The sequence below is a fragment of the Heloderma suspectum genome, chromosome 4 (assembly GCF_057233095.1).
Source record: "Heloderma suspectum isolate Gila_16-S chromosome 4, 16-S_ref, whole genome shotgun sequence".
NCBI classification, from domain to species: Eukaryota; Metazoa; Chordata; class Lepidosauria; order Squamata; family Helodermatidae; genus Heloderma; species Heloderma suspectum.
In genome coordinates, this window is record NC_139461.1 from 217,545,836 (window position 1) to 217,571,468 (window position 25,633).

General features: G+C 43.2%; 1 protein-coding gene across 2 annotated transcripts in view; it reads right to left on the bottom strand.

Moving 5' to 3' along the window:
* LEPR (leptin receptor) overlaps positions 1-25,633 on the bottom strand; it is a 93,674-nt gene that overhangs the window by 58,916 nt on the left and 9,125 nt on the right. The window contains exon 1 of one of the 2 annotated variants that reach the window (XM_084848250.1): positions 25,576-25,622. The exons of the other annotated variant lie outside the window; for it this stretch is intronic. The gene's annotated coding sequence lies outside the window, so the exon portion shown is untranslated. Of the gene's footprint in view, positions 1-25,575; positions 25,623-25,633 lie in introns of those variants that run through there. 2 annotated transcript variants of the gene reach the window in all.

Genomic DNA, 25,633 nt, shown 5'->3' on the forward strand with positions numbered 1-25,633 from the left:
ACTTCCTGAGTAACTCCCCAGTCCTTTACTGGGCTTCCATGGAGCCCCAAGATTTATAAAATGGTTGGTAGAACTGCCACCATCGCCTGACATCATCTGGTCCATGGCCAAAGCACTGTCTGGAACTCTTCCAGCCAGTGCCTTGGTCAAGGCAAGTTTGCCTGCTCTGCGCCTTGCCCCATTGGGGTGGACATGGGGCAGGCAAAGCCCTTCGTGCATCATTTGTCTTTCCAACTGGGAGAGAGAGCAGTGTGCAGGAATTCCCACTGTTATTTCTGATCAGTGGGGATTCCTCTCCTTGGTTGCCTTCAGGGAAGGGGCTTTGGGGAGTGACCTTGCCTGAGATCTCATGAGCTGTATGTGTCAGCCTGGCAGCCAAATTTGGCCTGTGGGCCAGAGGCTCCCCATCCCTCATGTATAGGGTTGCAACTTAACTCACTATTCCTTAAGTGTTTTCTTTCACTGACCAAGATGGAAGAGCCGTGGCACCCATGGGCACCAGGCTGAATATGCAACCCCTACTTGGAGGTAGTCATGTCATGTGAACCCAGCAAATGCAGTTGTACAAGGGTTAAGTAACCCTTAAACAACCCCTGCATAATCCATACTTGCTGGGTTCACATGACACAATACCCCCCAAGCAGGGTTGCATATTCAAAATGGCAGCCACACACACCCCACACATGCCACAGCCTCACCATGGGTTAAATAACCCACAGTGGACTGTCATGTCATGCGAACAGCCTCAGTGTCTGCTCTTCAGTGAACTAAGCATTAAACTATTATGTCCATTTCTGGTATCAGAGAAAGGAAAAAATTCCTCTCAAGCACTCCAAACTGAATTAGCATTACACAGGGTGAGTAGGATGGGAAGTTATAGGTGTCAGCTACTGGGTGACAAACTTTGACTCACAAACGGAATGACATAAACACACACACCCCACCCAAATTCAACATTCCTCCACCCCACTGTAACGTTTAGGAGCTTTTAACCTGTAGAAAGCAACCATTATGTTGTGTGTATCCTTACCCCCCACTGTATATCCCTGACAGCTTCAAGCAGGATGCTCAAAAGAAATTAGCTGCATCCATAAAGAATGGGCTGCCATCCATAAAGAATGAACTTTAAAGTGGTATGTGAAGAACTCACCACTTGAATGCCATTTTCAGCAGCATTCCAATAGTGAATGCAAGATGTCCTCAGATTCTGAAGTTGGGATAAGAGTCTTAATCAGTTTCTTCTCAAACTGGGTGAACTTAAGAGGACTGTAACATTATTTATGAAGGAATTCAAATTTAATGTGATACAGCTTTGGCATCATGAACTCCAGCACTTTAAATTAGGAAACTAAGTTGAAATTCATCTAGTAAAATCCAGTGATTTAGTTCTGCTGATAAAGCGGTTTCCATCTGGCAGGGAGACAATTCCACATCCCCCCTGCAGCCCTCTGTTCACTCTCAAAACCTGGGTTGGAGAATTGGGGGATGTTGCACAAAGCTGGATTCTGTCCGTTATTAATATTCATATTCACTACAGTTCAGGCACAATCCTATGCATGTTTAGACAGGAAAAAAAGTCCTACAACTCCCAGCATGCCCCATTGCAGGACATTTTTATGTCTAAACATGCATAGGATTGAGTCCTTTAAGCTAGAAAACAAAATAAATTCTCCATTGTAGAATTAACTGTTATTGCTTTAAAAAAAACCTTTTTAAGAGAGAAAGGGGTTATTTCAGTTCTCTGGAGCTTCACTTGGATGCAGCAAGTCACAAACTTCTCATCAATCATGGCTGCCACTGACATACTGAAAACATTAGCATCAAGAAGCCAAATAGGAAGCCAAGGCATAGGTCAAGGAGATGTGTATCCTGTTGTTTTTCTGAATTGGAAGAACACTGTTTGCTTACCAAACCGCTGTCAGTATTCTTTACTACTTTAAAGGAATGGATTCACTCAAAATATTTTATAAAATTAGCAATGCAATTTGAGAGAATAGGAAAAAAAAATCTGCAACAGCCTAACTGCACTTATCCACAATTGTGTTGCGTGCAGGGTCCACTGGATGACATAGCACACACTTCCTAGCCATGTTGATTGCAAATGGTATGTGCAAATTTTGGAACACCTTAATGGTGGTACACTCAGCAGGATGGAGAAAATAAATGGCAAAATCTGCATGCTGTCAAACCTAAAGCAAACAAATTGCAAGATTCTGTCTTCAGCTAAAGCAGATGTCCCCCCTTCTCCTCATTCAATGCCAGAATAAGATATAGAGTAGAAATAGAAACAGGGTGCCAGAATAGTGAAAATAATCTGGATAAAGGTAAACAAACTGAAACTTATTTGAGACTAAACACTGGCGCTCCTCGTTAGTCAAAAGGCAGATTCAACCTGTTGGATGGAGTTACACTTCCCTTGAAAACTCAAGTTCACAGCTTGGGTTTACTCCTGTATTCAGCCCTGAAACTGGATGTCCGGATTTTGATGGGTTTGAGGAGTGTATCTGCATAACTAAGGCTCTTGAGCCAACCGCGCCCATTCCTGGAGATGTCAGATCTGGTCATGGTGCCTTTATAAGGCCTGTTTGGTCTACTGTAAAATGCTCTACATAGAGCTGCCTTTTAAAACTGTTCAGCAATTTCAGCTGGTCCAGAATGCTGCCGCCTGACTATTAACATGGGGCAGCTTTAGGGAGTATATGACTCCCATGTTACAATAGATCACTGACTACCAGCCTGTCCTAGGAACAATTTAAAGTGCTAGCTATGACCTATAAAGCCTTGCATGATTTGGGACCAGCCTATTTGGAAGACCATGTTCTCCCATGTGAGCCTGCCTGGCCTTTTTCTCTCAGTCCCACCACATTTGGCAAGAACATGACAGACACATTTGAAGGGCATTCTTGGTGACTGCTCCCAGGTTCTGGAACTCCCTGCAAAGGCAGGCTGGGTAAGCTGCATCTCTGTTTTCCTTCCACAGGCAGGCAATGCCATTTTCTTTTATTCAGATAGGCTTTGGGCATCTAAAACTGATTTGCTCCTAAGTAGGTTTTAATCTGGTGTGTGATGTTATTTCTTTCTTACTAATGTATTTTATTGTATGTGTTTTAAAGTTTTAATTATAACTTTGTTATGTTATCTGTATTTTACTGACAGCCACATTTTAGTTTAAAAAGGCGGACCATAAATAAATAAATAAAGGCACAATCATATGCATGTTTGAACAGAAAAAAGTCCTACAACGCCCAGCATTCCCCAGCTAGGCATGCTAAATGTATAGTATCCAATAAGATAAAGTGAATTAGATCTTCTTTTAATGGGCCCCATGTAATGTCTTGCTCCAAGAACATTGCAGTCTAAAAGTCTTTATGGTCAATGTAAATTTAGTTTATTTGCTTTAAAGCAATAGTTGTCACAAAAGCATTAAACAATACATTTGGGGCATGGGGTTGAAAACTGTCAGAGTAACATAAAACATATGGTGTATAGTACATCAGACTCTACTAAATTAGCAAATTTTCTTTGCAACTACTGCATACATAGAGTGGACAATAAAATACATCATGTATAGCATACTCCATGGCTTGCTGTCCAGAAATGCAGAGGTGTTGATCCACTTATCTTCATATATTTTTCAGCAATATAAAAAGATCGCATTTGTTGAAAACGAAGTGCTATGGAAGTCATCTTCAGGCAATATACTTTGTGAAGTCACAAAAGATAATACCTTAAGATTATCAATTTCTAAATAACAATGCCACTTTTTAAAAAAAGAGTGTCCTGGTTGTGTTCCATTTCTCCTTGTATGTCAGTTTCATAGACTTTTTATTTTTAAATCAAGTATTTTGTTTTTTCACAATCTAAACTTAAACCTCCAGTATTAGGGTCAAGATATGCCTTATGGACCTGTGCCATAATGAATTAATGCTTTATGAACTTCTGCCATTAAGTAATTAATGTTGTATTGGCTGAAACTACAGTATACCGAGGAGCCAAAGCTGTAAAAAAGGTGTCATTTAGAACAGATGACTGATACCTTAAGTTATGGAAGGAGAACCTGTGGCCCATGGACCAAATTCGGCCTTCCAGGCCTCCCCATCTGTCCCATGAAGACTCATGCCTTCAGAGAAGGGAGAGGGCAGGAGAGTGGCACTCAAATGAGCTGCAGCCTCGAGGCTGCAGTTTTGTTGGGTGGCAGCTTTACTCCACCCTCACCTTTCCTGGTTGGAAAAGCCAAGGATGAAGTGAAACCAGCTCCAGACCAACCACCAGCTCAGTCTGTTTGCTTGTCTTTCCTTGTCTTTCTCAACAAGGAAAGGTAAAGATGTAGCGAAGACAGTTCCTGATGGAGCCACTGGCTTGAGAAACACTACTCGTGCCAGCACCTAAGTCTGCTTCACTTCAACCTTCAATTTTTCTTAAGGTAGAAAACATATCTATATAAGGTAGAAAACATAAGGTAGAGAGCTTCAGCTATTGGGCGGTATAGAAATGAAATAAAGAAATAAATATCTAGAAACATATAGAGAGATGCGTAGCTAATCGTCCCACTGTATTCAATAAGGCATACACCAAGCGTGCATAGGACTGCAGCCTTAATCAAATAGTCTTGAGCTAGAGAGATGGGAGATTGATTTCTGTGTCCAGCTACCCTCAAATCAAAATCAGTTATATTTTTTTAGAACAATGTACCATGTCCTATGGTTTCCTATGATATACTCCAAGATATACTTCTATGATTCTATGTGACAACTGAAAAATGTTCAAGAAACTAGCATTGGATTTGGTGATGCCTGCTAGTCAGCAGCTTAGCTGATTGCCACTGCAATCCCATACCCAGTTATCTGAGAAAAAATGCCACTCGACTTGATGGGACTTACTTTTGTGTTGACATGTATAGTATTGCACTGTAAACATCATTTATGTCCTTCCTGTCCCTGATACATACCCAGGCAATCTTATAAAACAAGAACTAAGACCTGCAGTATGTGTCATGCTACTTCCCCCAAATGGGTTTACGGGTAATTGTTATTCTGAATCAGAGAAACAGGATTGCCACAGGAGGCAGCTACTGTTGCAGCTGAATAGCAGTAGTAGCTTTAAACCTCCATAACATTAGTAGCTTGTAAGTGGGGTACTTCTTTCTTTGTGTGCTACCACTGCTGACTGAAAAGATGTGTGAGCGTGACATCATGGATTAAATCTCTCAGGAAGCTACAGCACCTACTTGTGTATCCTAAATTTGAATATGTTTTTCCTCGTATGAATAATCAGTTGTTTTCTCAGATCTTATTTTGGTATATGAACAAAGAAAATGCAAGTCTTCTATGCATCAGAAACATTAATATTGCAGTGAAAGATACATAACGCAAGGAACAGGATTTTCCATTGTGGAAATGGGAGTGCATTTGGACTTCTCTAAATAATAAAACAAAAATATTTTACTATCTTTTATATAATTCTGATACACAGTTCAGTTTTAGAAAAATCAAATTAAAATCTATGTCCATGAACCTAGCCAGTTAGTAGTATTATACGAACCGTTAAAGACTCTTTACCCTAATTCAGTTGCTTTAAAACTGCGTATCATGTCAAAGTAGGAAGTCAAGAAATAACCAGGATAACAGGCAAGCATGGCCTTGGTGTACAAAATGAAGCAGGACAAAGGCTAACAGAGTTTTGCCAAGAGAACACGCTGATCATAGCAAACACTCTTTTCCAACAGCACAAGAGGCGACTACTCTACACATGGACATCACCAGATGGTCAATATCGAAATAAGATTGATTATGTCCTTTGCAGCCAAAGATGGAGAAGCTCTATACAGTCAGTAAAAACAAGACCTGGAGCTGACTGTGGCTCAGATCATGAGCTTCTTGTTGCAAAATTTCATCTTAAATTGAAGAACGTAGGGAAAACCACTAAACCATTCAGGTATGATCTAAGACATATCCCTTATGAATATACAGTGGAGGTGACAAATAGATTTAAGGGATTAGACCTGATAGACAGAGTGCCTGAGGAACCATGGACGGAGGTCCGTAACATTGTTCAGGAGGCAGCAACAAAATCCATCCCAAAGAAAAAGAAATGCAAGAAAGCAAAGTGGTTGTCTGATGAGGCTTTACAAGTAGCTGAGCAAAGAAGGGAAGTGAAAAGCAAAGGAGAAAGGGGAAGATATATCCAACTGAATGCAGAGTTCCAGAGAATAGCAAGGAGAGACAAGAAGGCCTTCTTAAATCGACAATGCAAAGAAATCGAGGAAAACAATAGAATGGGAAAGACTAGCGATCTCTTCAAGAAAATCGGAGATATCAAGGGAACATTTTGTGCAAAGACAGGCATGATAAAGGACAAAGAAGGTAGGGACCTAACAGAAGCAGATGAGATTAAGAAGAGGTGGAAAGAATACACAGAAGAACTATACAGGAAAGATCTGAATGTCCCTGATAGCCATGATAGTGCGGTCACTGAACTTGAGCCAGACATCCTAGAGAGTGAAGTCAAGTGGGCCTTAGGAAGCATTACTAACAACAAAGCTAGCAGACATGACAGTATTCCAGCTGACCTATTTAAAATCCTAAAAGATGATGCTGTTAAAGTGCTGCACTCAATATGCCAACAAATTTGGAACATTCAGCAGTGGCCACATGACTGGAAAAGGTCAGTTTACATTCCAATTCCAAAGAATGGCAATGCCAAAGAGTGTTCAAACTACTGTACAATCGCGCTCATTTCACATGCCAGCAAGGTTATGCTCCAAATCCTACAAGCTAGGCTTCAGCAGTATGTGAACCGAGAACTACTGGAAGTACAAGCTAGGTTCCGAAGAGGCAGAAGAACTAGAGATCAAATCGCCAACATTCACTGGATCATGGAGAAAACAAGAGAATTCCAGAAAAATGTCTATTTCTGCTTCACTGACTACGCTAAAGCCTTTGATTGTGTGGATCACAACAAACTGTGGCAAATTCTGAAAGAGATGGGAGTACCAGACCACCTTACCTGTGTCCTTAGAAACCTGTACGAGGGTCAAGAAGCAACAGTAAGAACCAGACATGTTCATTACGATTGGTTCAAAATTGGGAAAGGAGTACGACAAGGCTGCATATTGTCGCCCTGCTTATTTAACTTATATGCACAGTACATCATGAGAAACGCTGGGTTGGATGAATCACAGGTCAGAATTAAGATTGCCGGGAGAATTATCAACAACCTCAGATATGCAGACGATACCACCCTAATGGCAGAAAGTGAAGAGGATCTAAAGAGCCTCTTGTTGAGGGTGAAAGTGGAGAGTGCAAAAGCTGGTTTGAAAGTCAAAATGAAGATCATGGCATCTGGCCCCATCACTTCCTGACATATAGAAGGGGAAGAAATGGAAGCAGTGACAGATGTTGTTTTCTTGGGCTCCAAGATCAGTGCAGACGGTGACTGTAGCCATGAAATTAAAAGATGCTTGCTCCTTGGGAGGAAAGCTATGGCAAACCTAGACAGCATAGTAAGAAGCAGAGACATCACCTTGCCAACAAAGGTCCGCATAATCAAAGCTATGGTTTTCCCAGTAGTAACGTATGGCTGTGAGAGCTGGACTATAAGGAAGGCTGAGCGCTGAAGAATTGATGCTTTCGAACTGTGGTGCTGGAGAAGACTCTTACGAGTCCCCTGGACTGCAAGGAGGTCAAATCAGTCAGTCCTAAAGGAAATCAACCCTGACTGCTCATTGGAAGGACAGATACTGACACTGAAGTGCAAATATTTTGGCCACCAAATGTGAAGAGAAAAGTCACTGGAAAAGACCCTGATTGATGCTGGGAAGGACTGAAGGCAAAAGGAGAAGGGGACGGCAGAGGATGAGATGGCTAGATAGCATCACTGATGCAATGAATATGAACTTGAGCACACTCTGGGAGAGAGTGGAGGACAGGAAGGCCTGGCATGCTACGGTCCATGGGGTCACAAAGAGTCGGACATGACTTAACAACTGAACAACAGCAAAATCATGTATTCTGTAATGAGAAAGATCACTAATGGTGAGTAAATTGCTGGAGAAAAATAATTTGTCTGCTAGTACCAATCATTCCCCTGGAAAGCCCAACCAGAGGAGAGTCTTGGGGTGGTATTCAATTATGTTTTCCCACAGATGGAACAGTTTCCTCCCACCCCCATACTGCAGCCCTCTGCCTGCCCTCAAAATCTGCTCCAGAGAGTTGGAGACTCTCTGGAGCAAATTGGCAGGGTGAGGGCATGGGGCTGCATGGGGGGGAAAGTCCCAATGTGTGAGTAGACTTGTGCCCACACAACATTGGATTTCACCCTTGGGCACATTCTATGGTGAATTTTTATCTCAGTTGTGGGTGACTACAATATTATCAATAAATAATAAAATAGTTATCCTGTTTCTCCACAATTCAGTTTCCAAAGATTTCATCAGTGCCTCTGGCAAACTAACAGAACAGCCTTTAACATACCCCAGAGGCCTCAGCAATGTATAGGTTTTGCAGAAGATGGATCAATGTGAAAAGTGGTTCTGAACATAGTTAGTTTGAACTCCACTGCCACAAGTGGTTTAGGGACAAAAAAGAACTTACAGAATGAAAGAATAAATGGTAGCTAGAAAGGAAAATCATGCCTGTAGCTAGAGAGAGAGAGAGAGAGAGAGAGAGAGAGAGAGAATTTTTTTCACTGTTCATTAGACTTATTCAAATGGGCAACTAAACAGCCCTTTAGTTTTGCTGAAGAAACTGAGGGCCTGCATGGTACTGAGGGCCTGAAGATTGCACTATAGTGCAATCCGATACATGTCTATAAATGTATACTCAGAAGTAAGCCCCAAGGAGGACGGAAGCTTTAATCATTCAGTGGATTTCAGAATATGTTTTTTTTTTCTTTATTAATATCTTTCATAACCTTTTCAACTGCTTTGGAAATGACAGCCTTCAATTCGTTTTAATATAAGATTTTAATAGGGCGCAATCCTATGGCTGCTAATCAGCGGCTAGATGGCCATAAGATAGGTCGGTTCCCTGAGAACTGACCTCCACACTCTCCTGCACTGCCTCATAGGCAGTGTGGAACAGCCCCTGCTCCGCACTTGGAAGAGGAGCTCAGAGTGGCAAAAATGGGGCGTTCCTGGTGGTGTGTCGGGACGGGGAGGGCGGAAGTGCTGTTCCGATGCTTCCTATACACCGTCTGGAGTCTGCCCCCACTCCCTGCTCCGACTTCCCATGGCTAGACAGCCGAAATCGGCTGTCTAGCCGCGAATGCAGGGAGGCTGAAGCGTGGAGCGGATGATCCCCTCTTCTCCTGCCCTGCATTGAATAGGCGGTCACCTCCAAGTTCAGAGGCAGACGCCTATCCCAATAGGATTGTGCCCTTAATGTTATTTCAGGAAGCATTAAGAAGACATCCCCTCCCACCTCTCCTTCTATTCTCTCTGTCGACAGACTTTACATTAAAGCACCTTGAGCCAGTGACCCATCTATCATGCTTATGCTTGAAACAGTATGTAAACTGATGGCAATGGATAAATTATTTTTTGGTTTAAGAAAAGAGATAAGGCACTCACAAACTCACTCATGCAACACTCATGTAAAAAACTGCACGGACATTGTTCAGTTCAGATGTGTACCTTAACTTCTACACCATATAAGCAATAAATGTTTTCTACAGTCTCACATATTGTGCTTGCTTACAACATATTCTCCATATACTCACATTTTCCCTTGGTCTTTCAGCCGTAATCCTCTAAAGGTTAGGGGATGGGAGTATTGTCACCATACTGCTCCATGATTGGTGCTTGTTGGTGTTGCCATGGGAACTGGGACAGTGGCTGTCAAATTGTTACCTTCTAATTATTCATGTGCCGAATAACTTGCCCTTAGTTAAATGGCTGATTCTTGAAACCTCCCAACTTTAGGAATCTACAACAGTTTGTTAAAACAGCTAGCAAGAGAGAGACCCCCTGCGCAATACCCTTCAATTGTTGACAGAATCTAAACTACCATGAGGGAAAAAAGTAAGATACATTTTGGGCTGGCACAAAAACAGTAGGGAATATGGGACATCTATACCTGAAACCAAACTTTTAAAACTGCTGTAACTCAGCCATTCTTCACTGGCCATTTCTGATATTTGAGCAGATTATATCCTTTGTAGTGGAACTGCCATGCCAAATATCATACTGACAGAGAAAATCACTTTGATTTTGTGATGGGTAATTCTTTGATTCTGTATAATGAAAGAAATCTGAAAAGCCAATTGGCTTAAGTATACACCTAAGACTATAATAAAGGTAATTTCTGTGTCTCCTCTTCACCTTCTTCATCCCATATCATTTAAGGCATAGATGATCCACTTGTGGTCTCCCAGGCACAACTGCATGGTTTATGACAGTCTATTAATCTGCAATGGAGAAATTTAGATGCGAACAAAACTGAAGTTTTAGAGGATCTATGACCTCCCTGGCAAAGGCAAAGTACAGGCTGAAGGGGCAGGATTGCAGCTTGAGATTGATAGGCATATGGTCAAGGAACGCCTAATTACTTTGAATGAGTTCAAATCTCCAGGGCCAGATGAACTGCATCCTAGAGCAATAAAGAAACTGGCAGAAGAACTCTCAGAACCACTGTCTATTATCTTTGAGAAATCATGGAGGATGGGTGATGTGCCAGATGACTGGAGGAGGGCTAATGTTGACCCTTTCTACAAAAAGGGTAAAAGGGAGGAACCTGGGAACTACGGACCAGTCAGTCTGACATCAATCCCTGGGAAAATTCTGGAGCAGACTATAAAGCAATCAATCTGAAAGCCCCTTGAAAATAATGCAGTGATTACTCAAAACCAACATGGATTTGTCAAGAACAAACCCTGCCAGATTAATCTGATCTCATTTTTTGATCAGGTAACCTGCCTTGTGGCCTGTGGGAATGCTGTGGACATAATATAACTTGACTTCAGCAAAGTTTTCGACAAAGTGCCCCATGATATCCTGATGAGCAAACTAGCTCAAAGTGGGCTAGATTAAACAACTATCAGGTGGATCCACAGTTGGCTACAGAATCGGACTCAAAGAGTGCTTAACAAATGGGATCTTCTCAAATTGGGGAGAGGTAACGAGCAGAGTACTGCAGGGCTCAGTCCTGGGCCCAGTGCTCTTCAACATTTTTATTAATGACTTGGAGGAGGAGGTGCAGGGAATGCTGCTCAAATTTGCAGATGACACAAAATTGGGTGGGATACGTAATACCTTCGAAGACAAAAACAAAATTCAAAGTGATCTTAATAGACTGGAGCATTGGGCAGAAAACAGAATGAAATTTGATAAGGAGAAATGCGAGTCCTGCATGTAGGAAAAAGAAACCAAAAGCACAGTTACAAGATGGGGGATATTTGGCTCAACAATACTACAAGCGAAAGGATCTTAGAATTGTTGTCGATCACAGGCTGAATATGAGCCATCAATGTGATGTGGCTGCAAAAAAGACAAATGCTATTTTGGGCTGCATTAATAGAAGCACAGCTTCCAAATCCCAGGAAGTACTAGTTCCCCTCTACTCAGCACTGGTTAGGCCTCATCTGAGGTACTATGTCCAGTTCTGGGCACTGCACTTTAAGAAGGATGCAGACAAACTGGAAAAGTTTCAGAGGAGGGCAATGAAGATGATCAGGGTACTGGAAACATAGCCCTATGAGGAGAGACTGAAAGAACTGGCATATTTAGCCTTGACAAGAGAAGACTGAGGAGAGATATGATAGTGCTGTTCAAGTACTTGAAAGGCTGCCACTGAGAGGAAGGCCGCCACTGAGAGGAAGGCCAGGATCTCTTCTCGATCATTATATTTATTTGTTTGTTTATTTATTAAATTTCTTAATCACCCATCTGGCCAGTCACCCGGCCACTCTGGGTGATGTACAACAGTACAATTTAATACAATAGAATTATACATTAAAACGTTATTTAAAAATACCCTTTGTTGTTGTTTATTCGGTCAGTCACTTCCGACTCTTCGTGACTTCATGGACCAGCCCACGCCAGAGCTTCCTGTCAGCCGTCGCAACCCCCAGCTCCCCCAAGGTCGAGTCCATCACCTCCAGAATATCATCCATCCATCTTGCCCTTGGTCAGCCCTTCTTCCTTTTGCCTTCCATTTTCCCTAGCATCAGCATCTTGTCCAGGGTATCCTGTCTTCTCATGATGTGGCCAAAGTACTTCAGTTTTGCCTTTAATATCATTCCCTCCAATGAGCAGTCTGGTTTTATTTCCTGGAGTATGGACTGGTTTGATCTTCCAAGGCACTCTCAGAATTTTCCTCCAGCACCACAGTTCAAAAGCATCTATCTTCCTTCTCTCAGCCTTCCTTATGGTCCAGCTCTTGCAGCCATAGGTTACTACGGAAACTCTCTGGCTTTCTCCGTTATCCAGCAGATATTGGCAATTTGGTCTCTAGTTCCTCTGCCTTTTCTAAGCCCAGCTTGTACATCTGGCAATTCGCGTTCCATGAATTGCTGGAGTCTACCTTACAAGATCTTGTGCATTACCTTACTGGCATGTGAAATAAGTGCCACTGTTCGATAGTTTGAACATTCTTTGGTGCTTCCCTTTTTTGGTATGGGGATATAAGTTGATTTTTTCCAATCTGGTGGCCATTCTTGTGTTTTCCAAATTTGCTGGCATATGGCATGCATCACCTTGACAGCATCCTCTTGCAAGATTTTAAACAGTTCAGCTGGGATACCATCATCTCCTGCTGCCTTGTTATTAGCAATGCTTCTTAAGGCCCATTCAACCTCACTCTTCAGGATGACTGGCTCTAGCTCACTGACTACACCGTCAAATCTATCCCCGATATTATCCTTCCTATACAGATCTTCCATATATTCTTGCCACCTTTTATTGATCTCTTCTGCTTCTGTTAGGTCCTTGCCATCTTTGTTTTTGATCATACCCATTTTTGCCTGGAATTTACCTCCAATGTTTCTAATTTTCTGGAAGAGGTCTCTTGTCCTTCCTATTCTATTATCTTCTTCCGCTTCCGCGCATTGCTTGTTTAGAAAAAATTCCTTCTCTCTTCTGGCTAACCTCTGGAATTTTGCATTTAATTGGGCACATCTCCCTCTATCACTGTTGCCTTTTGCTTTCCTTCTTTCATGGGCTGCTTCCAGTGTCTTAGCAGACAGCCATCTTGCCTTCTTGGTTTTCTTTTTCTTTGGGACGTTTTTTGTTGCCGCCTCCTGAACAATGTTGCGAACTTCTGTCCATAGTTCTTCCGGGACCCTATCTACTAAATCTAGTCCCTTAAATCTATTCTTCACCTCCACTGCATATTCATTAGGAATATTCGTGAGATCATATCTAACTGATCTGTGGGTCTTCCCTATTCTCTTTAGTCTGATTCTAAATTGTGCAGTAAGAAGTTCGTGATCTGAACTACAATCAGCTCCAGGTCTTGTTTTTACCAACTGCATAGATGTCCGCCACCTTTGGCTACAAAGGATGTAGTCAATCTGATTTCGGTGTCGACCGTCTGGTGAAGTCCATGTATAAAGTCGTCTCTTAGGTTGTTGGAAGAGAGTGTTTGTTACGCACAGTGAGTTGCCTTGGCAAAATTCTATCAGCCTATGTCCTGCTTCATGCTGTTCTCCCAGACCATGCTTGCCTGTAATTCCAGGTGTCATTTGACTACCTACCTTAGCATTCCAGTCTCCTGTAATGAAAATAACATTTTTTTTGGCGTACTATCCAGTAGGTGCTGCAGATCCTCATAGAACTGATCTACTTCTGCTTCTTCAGCATCTGTGGTTGGGGCGTATATTTGGATCACTGTGATGTTAAATGGCTTACCCTGAATTCGAATTGAGATCATTCTGTCATTTTTTGGATTGTATCCAAGCACTGCTTTAGCCACTTTATTATTAATCATGAAGGCTACTCCATTTCTTCTGTGGTCCTCTTGTTCACAGTAGTAGATCTGGTGCTCATTTGATGTGAAGTGGCCCATTCCAGTCCATTTCAGTTCACTGACACCCAAAATGTCTATGTTTAATCTTGACCTCTCCCCAATAACCACATCCAATTTGCCCTGGCTCATAGATCTTATATTGCAGGTTCCTATGGTGTGTTGATCTTTAGAACATCAGATTTGTCGTTCACCACCAGCACCATCGGCTGCTAGCCGTCCTTTCAGCTTTGAGCTAGCTGCATCATCACATCTGGGGCTAGTTGAATTTATCCTCTGTTTCTCCCCAGTAGCATTCTGACCATCTTCCGACCTGGGAGTCCCGTCTTCCGATGGTATACTGACATATCACTGGTTGTACTGATCCATTTAGTCTTCATGGCAAGAATACTGGGGTGGGTTGCCGTTTCCTTCCCCAGGGATCGTATTTAGTCCCACCCCAAATGCCTGCCTGAATAACCAAGTTTTCAGTGCATGGCGGAAGCTCATTAAAGAGGGGGCATGGTGGAGTTCCCTAGGGAGGGAGTTCCACAGAGTGGGGTCCACCACAGAGAAGGCCCTCCCCCTTGTCCTCACCAGCCTAGCTGTCCTGGCTGATGGGGCAGAGAGAAGGCCATCCAAGGCTGATCTTGTTAAGCGACCTGTCTAGTGTTGCTGGAGGTGCTCCTTGAGGTAGGCTGGGCCAGAACCAGATAGGGTTTTAAAGGTCAAAACCAACACCTTGGATTTGGCCCAGAAAACAACTGGTAACCAGTGCAACTCCTTTAGCACTGGAGTGATGTGATCACGCCGGTGGCTGCCTTTAATCAGGCGAGCTGTCGTGTTCTGCACCAGCTGCAGCTTCCAAACCATCTTCAACCATCTACCCCACGTAGAGCGCATTACAGTAGTCTAGATGAGAGGAGACCAGGGCATGTACTACCAATGGGAGCAGGTGGTCAAGAAGGTAGGGGCGCAGCCGCTGGATCAGATGGAGTTGGTACAACGCTATCTGGCTCACGGCTGACACCTAAGCCTCCATGGACAGCTGGGAATCTAAAATGACCCCCAGGCTGCGGACCTGTTAGAGGCAGCATAGTATTCCTTTTTTGCTGCCTTCATCACCACGTGATAGGCTGAAGATACAGCTCTAGCCCATGTCTGATCGTCTTCGGTGCGAGACTTCCGCCACCGGTGCTCTAGTCATCTCACCTCCTGTTTCAGGGCTCGTAACCATGGATTGAACCATGGTGCAGTTCGAACCCTGTTCGGGGGAGAGTGCGTTTCAGAGCCACCCAATCTAATGCCCCAGTGATTGCAGCATTCCAGGCACCCACCAGGGTCTCGACCGAGTGGCCGTTTGCATGCTCCAGAGAATCCTCAAGCACATTCAGGAATCCACTTGGATCCATAAGAACCCTGGGACGGACCATTACTCCACCCCTGTGGAGGGGTTGTGGAACCGAGAAGTCCAACGTCACCAGATAGTGATCTGATCATGACAAGGTGATCTGACCATGACATGGTGGATATACCCCCGACTTCCAGATCACTCCTCGCTTCTCCAGAAACAAACACAAGGTCTAGTGCATGACCGGCTACATGAGTGGGCCCAGTTAGAATAGAGTACAGCTCCCAGGAAGCCATGGTCTCCATGAAGTCCTGAAGTCCCCCGTGAGGATGGCCTCTGAATGTACACTGAAGTTCCCCAACACCAATAAGTTAGGGGACTGCACACACAGAAATAAAAATCATACCAGAGTGCAGGATACGGAATAATGGGCTCAAGTTACAGGAAGCCAGATTCCGGCCGAACATCAGGAGAAACTTCCTGACTGTTAGAGCAAGATGACAATGGAACCTAGGGAGATAGTGGGCTCTCCCACACTAGAGGCATTGAAGATGAAGCTGCACAGCCATCTGTCAGGGATACTTTGACTCCACCCCGCTACAATCTGCCATGAAAACGCCAGCGCAAGCGGCGTCCCTCTAGGAGTCAGCAATGACTCGGTGCTTGCACAGGAGGAACCTTTACTTTCCTTCCTGTATTGAGAAGGGGGTTGGACTTGATGGTCTGACAGGCCCCTTCCAACCCTACTCTTCTACGATACTATGAAGATTTCAAAATCTTAAACCCCAAAATCTTAAACCCTAAAAATATCAAATCAAGGACGAAAGGACTTCAAAAAAATATAGAAATACTGCAAGAAAAAGTTTTGTCATAGATTTGCCACAAAAGGTTGGTGGCACAGTTCTCTACGTGCTCAAAATGATTACTGAAGAAAGTGACTATTTCCCACACACTCACACACAGAAAAGCAAATTCTGTCATCTTTGAGTTGCAGGCCCTGGGCAATTAAGCATGTTACATAAAAGGTAATTAGGAATCCAGAGAATTAAATAAATAATAAAGTAACTGGTACCAATCGGGAAGATACGAACTGAGTTCACAATGAACTTTAGGTAATCATTATCGAAAGGTAATTGGCAAAGCAGTCTGGATAATATCCAGAGAGAAAATCTGGAGATTTTCAGAGAGAAAATCAGACACGGGCTAGAGCTGTATCTTCAGCCTATCACGTGGCGGTGAAGGCAGCAAAAAAGGAATATTATGCTGCCTCCATCGCGTCTGCAGCGTGCTGTCCCAGGAGGCTGTTCCAAGTGGTCCGGGGCCTGGTCGGTCCTGTGGCTCCAGAACCACTGGAGCATTCTAAGGCCTCCTGTGAGGCCTTGGCAAGGCACTTTGCAGATAAAATTGATCAGATTAGGTGTGTTACTCTGCACGCTGTGGATACAGTTAGTGAGCAAGAGGCGGCCTGTGGCAAACCGGTTTTGTGGGATCGGTTCCAGCTTCTTCCTCCTGATAAAGTGGACAAGGTGCTTTCATCGGTATGGCCGACCACCTGCTTACTTGATCCTTGCCCATCTTGGCTCATTATGAGCTGCAGAGAGAGACTGGGTGAGGGGATCAAGGCGGTGGTGAACGCCTCCCTTGAGGAGGGGGTGATGCCATCAGCCCTCAAGGAGGCAGTGATAAGACCGCTCTTAAAGAAGCCCTCCTTGGATCCTCAAGTTCTGAACAACTTTCACCCAGTCTCAAATCTGCCATTTTTGGGCAAGGTGATTGAGCGGGTGGTGGCGGTGCAGTTGAAGGCACACTTGGAAGAAACTGATTATCTAGACCCATTTCAGTCGGGCTTCAGGCTTGGGCATGGGACAGAAACGGCCTTGGTCGCCTTGGTAGATGATATGAGGAGGGCTCTGGATAGGGGTGAATGCTCCTTCCTTGTTCTCCTCGACCTCTCAGCGGCTTTTGATACCGTTGACCACGGTATCCTCCTGGACCACCTGGAGGGGTTAGGCATTGGAGACACCGTATTGCAGTGGTTCTGGTCCTTCCTCTCCAGCAGGTACCAGAGGGTAGCACTGGGAGAGGAGGTTTCGGACCCGTGGCCACTCACTTGTGGGGTGCCACAGGGTTCCATCCTCTCCCCGATGCTATTTAACATCTATGTGAAGCTGCTGGGGGCTATTATCAGGAGGTTTGGGGTGCAGTGTCATCAATATGCGGATGACACGCAGCTCTACCTCTCATTCAAATCTTCGCCAAGGTTGGCCATAGAATTCCTGTCCGAATGTCTGGAGATGGTGAGTGGCTGGATGGGGAGGAATAGGCTAAAGCTGAACCCTGACAAGACCGAGATACTTTTGGTGGGAGACAAGAGGAGGCTAGGGGATGTTGACCTGGTGTTGAATGGGGTACGGCTACCCTTGAAAGACCAGGTCCGCAGCCTGGGGGTCATTTTGGACTCCCAGCTGTCCATGGAGGCTCAGGTGTCAGCTGTGAGCCAGACAGCGCTGTATCAACTCCATCTGATACGGCAGCTGCGCCCCTTCCTTCCCGACCATCTGCTCCCATCGGTAGTACATGCCCTGGTCTCCTCTCGTTTAGACTACTGTAATGCGCTCTACGTGGGGTTACCCTTGAAGACGGTTCGGAAGCTGCAGCTGGTACAGAATACGGCGGCTCGCCTGATTAAAGGCAGCCGCCAGCAAGATCACATCACTCCAGTGCTGAAGGAGTTGCACTGGTTACCAGTTGTTTTCCGGGCCAAATTCAAGGTGTTGGTTTTGACCTTTAAAACCCTATATGGTTCCGGCCCAGCCTATCTTAAGGAGCGCCTCCAGGAGCACCAGACAGGTCGCTTAACAAGATCAGCCTCGGATGGCTTTCTCTCTGTCCCATCAGCCAGGACAGCTAGACTGGTGGGGACGAGGGAGAGGGCCTTTTCTGTAGTGGCCCCCACTCTGTGGAACTCCCTCCCTAGGGAACTCCGTCATGCCCCCTCTTTAATGAGCTTCCGTCGTGCATTAAAAACCTGGCTGTTCAGGCAGGCATTTGGGGTGGGTTAGGGTATTTTAGAAAATGTTTTTATTGTAGAATTTTATTGTTTTACTGTATGTTGTACATCGCCCAGAGCGGCTGGGTGACTAGCCAGATGGGCGATTAATAAATTAAATAATAAATAAAATAATAAAATGCTGAATTATAACTCCTCACTAAAGATGAAAAGGATTATGTGAGACATGGAGAGACATCGAACTGTATTATTCAGGGCAGAGTGAACTTAAAAGTTTTCACTTATCAATTAATGAGGAAAATATATCGTGTAAGGTATAAACATTAAGTCTGATATATAGATGTCTAGAAAAATTTATATACTTAGGTTTAATTAGTAAATTTTGAATAAGAAATCGCTTTGCCAAAGACATATATCAAAACTGTATCTAACTTGAAAAGTGTACGTTAAGTTTTTGTATATGTGCTTTGATCATGACAGATTCTTTTATAAGTCAAGATTGTGAACTTAGATTTATGAAACAGCAGTTAGTATTGACATATTGGCAGTGAAGTAATATTTTAGAAACTGTATAAAAATGGTCTGAATCGGGGGTCACATAGCTTCTTTGATACTGAAGCTCACTGACTGTGATACTGCCAGACAACTTGATAGAGAAGTCTTGGTAAGCAAAATGGGCTCAGCAATGCTCTCTTTTGTAACAGCAAGAAATGCTTAGGAAATACAACTTTAGTTGCTTTTAAATACTTTACTACTTTTATTTTAATTGGGAATTTATATTTGTATCAATAAAAGAAAAATGTATTCAAAGATTTCTGTATAATTACTGTTAGTAGTAAACCTGGATTGAAAAGCACCAAACCATCTTAGAAGTTTAGAAGTGTTTTTATCTGCTGTAGGGAGTAAACAGGAGGCCAAAGGCTCTCAAAGTACTGAACTATAAGCAGATAGCTCAAACAAAGTAAAACCATAACAGTTTGACATTTTGAATGTGAATTTAACTTTTTCTTTAAAAACTATCAATAGCCCTACCAAAAATGATATTTTTATAAATATTCAAATGAAGAGACAACATGAAATTAATTCACATTTAAATTTCTAACATAAAATTCTTAATTGGGGTATTAATGTATTCTAACAAATTTTGCAGGAAAATACTGATTCTTGCAGGCCTTCCTCACAATACAAAGACAGAAAGATTGTGTCTTTGATAACTGAGAATTCAAAAACAATTATAATGTTTTAGAAGTAATTTCTATGCTGAACTCTAAGATTAGGACCTTAGTCCAAAACAAGAGTTGGCAAAAGTATCTACAAATTTGGAGCAGATGCTATATTCTTCTCTTGCACTGAATGAGGAAGTATACTTCTTTTCCTACAACAACACTATCCAACTACTTCTGCCAAGGATGAGTTAGTAGTTACATTCTATTTCAGAACCACCCTAGGAAAAACAGCACTAAAATATTACTGGACCTTCCAGCAGTAGTATAAACTCCAAACTACCAATGACCAAAGGCACACCTTACAAGAGTGGGGTGCAGTGAAAATTGCAACCTTAGTTCTCCTCCATTTATGTACTAACACCACAAAGAGATTGTGAAATAAAATCAACAGCTGTAAATTAACATGAAATGGGAACATAGTACTGTGAGCACCCAAACTATCTTTAAAAACAAATATTATGCACAGCTGCATTTGAATATTAAATAGTTAACTCTGAAATCCTACCAATAATACATATGGATATAATAGGCATGTATCCTGATCTTCATAACTACTAACTACTTGCATCTCCCATTGATTTCTTTGGGAACTGGGAGTCAGTCCAGACTTCTACAAATTAGGCTGTTCCGTATTATTCGTTTTTCCCCTCTCTTTGTTAGATATGTGGCAGAACATTACAAAAAGTGTTCTGAATCTATAAAAGGCCTCAGAAACTCAGTTTGTTTTTTAAAAAGTAAATTTTCTGCTCATAATAGTTATACTGTCTGGTTCAATTTTATTGTAATCAGTGGGGCTTATTCCCTGGTAAGTGCATTTAGGATTGCAGCCTTAGTTTATCAGTATATATCCAGCACTGAGAGATGGTCATAATATCAGGCCAAACTTGGATGGACGAACTGGCTGCAATTCTGTAAACTTTGAAAGATGGGAGAACTGCATCACTGTGATTGGAGTAATCAATTATAGTTTTCATGGATTTTTCACCCACACGATTACAGAATTGCCACGTTTACCAAGAAACAACTACTTTCATGTGATATGTGTGGCTCTACAAACTTCCGTGTTAGGATAATCCTATCCATTGTTAGGATAACATGGAGGGTTGTTTCATATATCACATCAATGGGCCTTATGTTCATGCACTCTCTCTTCTCCCTCCCTCTTCCCACAGCATGTTATGTTTTAATCAGTTACTTCTGCTTTTGTGGAAACCACAGTTTGCCACTACATACCTCCAAACCAGAAAACTGTGGTTTGTGTGATCTCTGAAAACTAGGATTCCAAATAGTAGTTTGATCCTAATTTGCAATCCTGGTTTTGAGGGCTTATGCAACCTGCAGAAAACAGACGCTACTGATGTATTTAAAAAATCCATCAGAATATATGAAGGGAGAGGGAACATATAAGCACAAGGTTCAATTCATATATTACCAGTCCCTGGATTAGAATTAGAACACATGGAAGTCCCCTTTGGCTCTTATGTGAGGATGAGTTCAGATATTCATGTTCATTGCTTGCAAAGTGCAACATGTCTGGGATAATGAGGCTTTTACTTTATGTTAACAGTCACTGAATGATGAAAAGTGATGTATGAAATAGTCCCACCACAGATATCTGACACCACTATTTTGTACAGTAACTCCCTATCCTTCGTTCTTCTTCGTGGCCTCTGTGCATCACACATATGGGCTTTGCACCTGTGTGGAGCCTCCATCTGGGAGACTTCTATAGCTGAGGAGTTTTGGTGGTAACCCTTCCCCCACTATCCTAGCACTCACGTCCCAAGCAGGTTCCCACATATTTATTTATTATATTTCTATCCTACCTTTTTTCCTCCTTAAGGAACCCAAGGCAACATACATAATCCTCCTCCTCTCCATTTTATCCCCCCCCCAAAGCAACCTGTGAGGTGGGTTGCTCTGAGAGTCTGTGACTGGCCCAAAGTCACCCAGTGAGCTTCCATGGTCGAGTGGGGACTAGAACCTGGATCTCCCAACTCCCAGTCCAATGTTCTGGCCACTACACCACACCGGCTCTCAGTTCTCTTTTGACCACCATTCTGGCAGCCTCGTCAGGGAATTTCTCTTGCATTCATTTAAATCTGAAAGTGTTTCAGAGCTGAGGATTTATTCTATCTTTCTTCTTACCTATCCAAGTATTTCTCTCTTTAAACTTTGTGTTGTTTTTATTTCTATTGGTTTTTGTTTTTTTACAATTTCACGATCTCCCTCACAGGCATATGGCCCTTAAGGTGCCATTTAGAAAGTGTTCCATTGTGGAGCTAAATTATCACCTTCTGACAGGTGTTCTCTTTGCCTTTTTTGCCTCAGAGAAGGGCACATTGTTGAGGCTTGTCCTCATTGCCAAGGCCTTTCAAAGCAGGCAAGGCGAATTAATTCTGACCAATTGAAAGCCGCTATTTGGAAATGAGCATTGGAAGCAGAGCCAAAAGGAATGGCGGAGAAGCCAACCACACTCTCAGGGAGCTCACTTGCTGAGCAGGAGCCTGCTCCATTCTTGGGGATATCCTCCCCTCAATGTCATACTCCAAGTACACAAGATCCTTGCGAACATGGCAATCAGATAGAACCAAGGGTTCTATCAGATCTCCCACTGGGTCAGAACACAAAAGGCCCCAAACCACTTGAAAAAAACTTCACTGGATGACCCTGAGGGAATGCAATGGTGGTGGTGGAGAGAGAGAAGATTATTTGCCTCGATCACTGCCACAGAGTAGGCTTGATAATGAGTTCTTATTCATGTTCAGTCAGATTCTGGACAAGTTTTCCTCTTCATGCATTCCAGTCATCTTATCGCCCTCAGCATAGATGTACTACAAGTATCACCTCTGTATTCCACAGTGTGATCAGGTCCCTCAACACACAGGTACACCCAACCATACTAGCCAGAATTCCCCAGACCCCTCTGGAATCTCTCAGGGCGTCTCTTAGCCTCTCAGGGCAGACCATCCTAATATGTCCCCTACCCCTGCAGAGAAGAATAGTTACTGCAAGCCTAAATCTCAGCAGGAAGTGGTCTGACCATTACAAAGGAATAGATATAAAATACCCCACCTTCAGCCCCCCCCCCCCGTACAGTAGAGAACACCTAATCTAGAATGTGACCAGCTACATGTGCTCAGCTGATGAGATGTTGGGACAATGCTGTGGTTGTCATGGCAGTCCTGTGCTGCTCAGGACATGGCAGCCTGGCATGGATATTGAGGTCCCCCAGAACCATCATTCTCAGAGTCCTCAGCACCAAATCTGACACCACCTCTATCAGCTCAGGCAGGGAGACTGATGGGCAGTGAGTGGGTTGGTTGGTACACCAACAGAATCCCTAATCTGTCTCAGGTGCCCCAACACAAGATACAGACACTCTAGATTGGCACTTGCATGAACAGTAAGACTGGAGAGAAAGATGGAATTCCTATAGCCTTCCCCAACCTGGTGCTCTCCAGATGTTTTAGGCTTCAACTCCCATCAGCCCAGGAATGCTGAGAGTTATAGGAATGCTGAGACTTGTAGCCCAAAACATCTGAAAGGAACCAGGTGGGAAAGGCTGAACTACAGCAACTCTCCCCTCCCCAGACCACTAACCTATTCTGGTGTTGAACCAAGTACCCTGGAGAGCATATCTGGAGAGACTAACTCCTCACAACTCCTTAAGCCAGGTCTTGGTTATATAAACCAGGTTGGCCTCTTCATCGACAATCAAGTCATGGGAGAGGAGATCTTATTATTAACCAACCTGACATTTAACAACAGCACCAGCAGGCCATAGAGCAGGCTAGTAAAGTCACCAGAGTTCTTCAAAGTGAAGAGTACTCTCCCTTAAAAGAATATTCCTTCTCACATGAGCAAACCACATACACAAACCATGGTGCAATTTCCACTTATTTCCTAAAAGTAATTTTCAGAACTTCTAATATTTAAGAATAACTTGAAATCGTGTTTATTACGAAAACCACCAATGATTTTATTAGCATGACTTGGAGGCATATTTCACTCATACATCCTAAAATAGTTACAAAGTTATAACAGTAAGAATTACCTGGCCCCAAAGGAAGCCCACCTGCTGTGTTTGTTCATGAGTCAAGGATCTGTGCATGGCTAAAGAAGGCATGCCTAAAACTGTGATTTATTCAGAGATGCAATGAGCAGCCTCTCTGATTTCTTGGATGGCCTTTGCTGCATCTACGCATTGGAAGTGATTAAATGATCCAGGCCCATCCAAAGTGATAAATTAAGTGAAGTCTGATGAAAGGAGGCAAGCCCAGAACACTGAATGATACAGAAACATAGCAAACAGCCTCTGAGAGGATGAGTACTTTGGGCTTATGGGAGCCCTTCATTATTTAATTTATTTTTCACTGCACACTAGCAGTATTCACACAGCATAATTATTGCTCTAGTAGAAGGAGGAGAGCAAAACACCTTCCTTTAACTTAATATTTTGAACACTCGCGAATGTGACAAGCTTTGAACAAGTTTAGAAGAAGGTATTTCTTTCACTGCACAAAAATATTTAATATATAATCCAGCTAAATAAACATTCTCTTTAAAGACCAGACTACTGAGGTTTGTCAGAATCAGAGGTCTACTTCACCTGCAGGCAGACAGACATGTGGCTGACAACCCACAAAACTATTTGAACTCAAGTACTTGATCCATTCAGCTAAATTAATTTAAGTTCACTTTCACACACTGCACTTAAAAGCTCTTTACAGTCTTTCTCACTGTGTGCCATCATATGCATATTGTTAATTTGGGGCAGGAAGACAAGAAAGACAATCTTGAAATCAAATGTCCAAAGCCAATCTGCGAGTTGGACTTGGACCAAGTACCTCTGGGTTCAAGATCCCTACTCAGGCATCAGGAAGCTTACAGGACAGTTTTGGGCTGCCACTCTTATGTCCAACCTTTTATCCTTGCTGTGATAAATCCTATGTACACTACCAGCAGCTCATGCAGGAAGTGTGGGATGTAAATGTGATAAACATATCAAGGCATACATACACAGTAGTTCCAAAATTCATATTAGTGTAATACCTTTATTAGGTCACCCAAACAGTGACAAAAACGTGCAAGATTCTGAGATCTCCAGATCTTGTCAGCCAAGATGTTACAAAAAGTAGGTTGGAGTAGTAGGTCTTTCATCAGCATTACAGATGCAATAACTCAGATAAGCCTGATGTGTGAAAATACCCAAAGTGCCAACTCTCTAGCTAGGCTAAGATAGTTGTTCATTACAGCTTTAGTGATATTCCCAATGGGACACTTACCAATGATCATCACCACCTTTCCCCCCAATTTATTTTTCCAGGCATTTGTTCTTTTCTTTTTTCATCAACTGTGCTGCAGTCCTTGCCATTAAAACTTTTCAGGACAGAGAAATACTAATTTAAGATGGCCAAACCATGAAAGTGCTGAAAGCATCGTCTCTCCTCTTTTCAAGCTTTGCTGATGCAGACTGAAGAGATCTAAAACTTAACTTAGGAGACACTATGTTGAATATACTCACAGCTGCAAATGTCACTTGGAGCTAGTTCCTCCTGGGTGATTTCCCTAAAACTGCTGCACCTTCTGTTACCCACAAGCACATACATACACACACACACACACACACACACACCAGATTTCATTGCCTGGCAAATCACCTCCAGTCCTAACAGCTGATGGTCTTCCAGGACCATTTGCCTTCTCTGCCTCCATCCACCTCACGCCCAGAACTTCTTTCTGGGCATGCGGTCTTTCTGAAGCATCCTTATACCGTGTGCGCAGTCCTAAACATGTTTACTCAGAAGTACTGTCTGTTGCAGTCCCAAACACCACTTAGGTACCCAGAGTTAAAGTAGCCCGACAGCCACACCACTTACTCGACCCAAGCAAGCAAACGCGCGAACAACGCTTCTATGGGGTAGTTGGAGATGCTGTGTTGGCGCATATATGCGCCCACTAACGCGCCTGCTCCCAAGCGCACGCGCTGCCAAACGATAGGGCTCCTGCAGCCAGGACGCCGCAGGAGGAGGAGGACAACGCACGTACCTTTTGCTGTGGCTGTCAGTTAGTTTCACGGTCGCTCTTTCCACACAAGGGGTGGAAG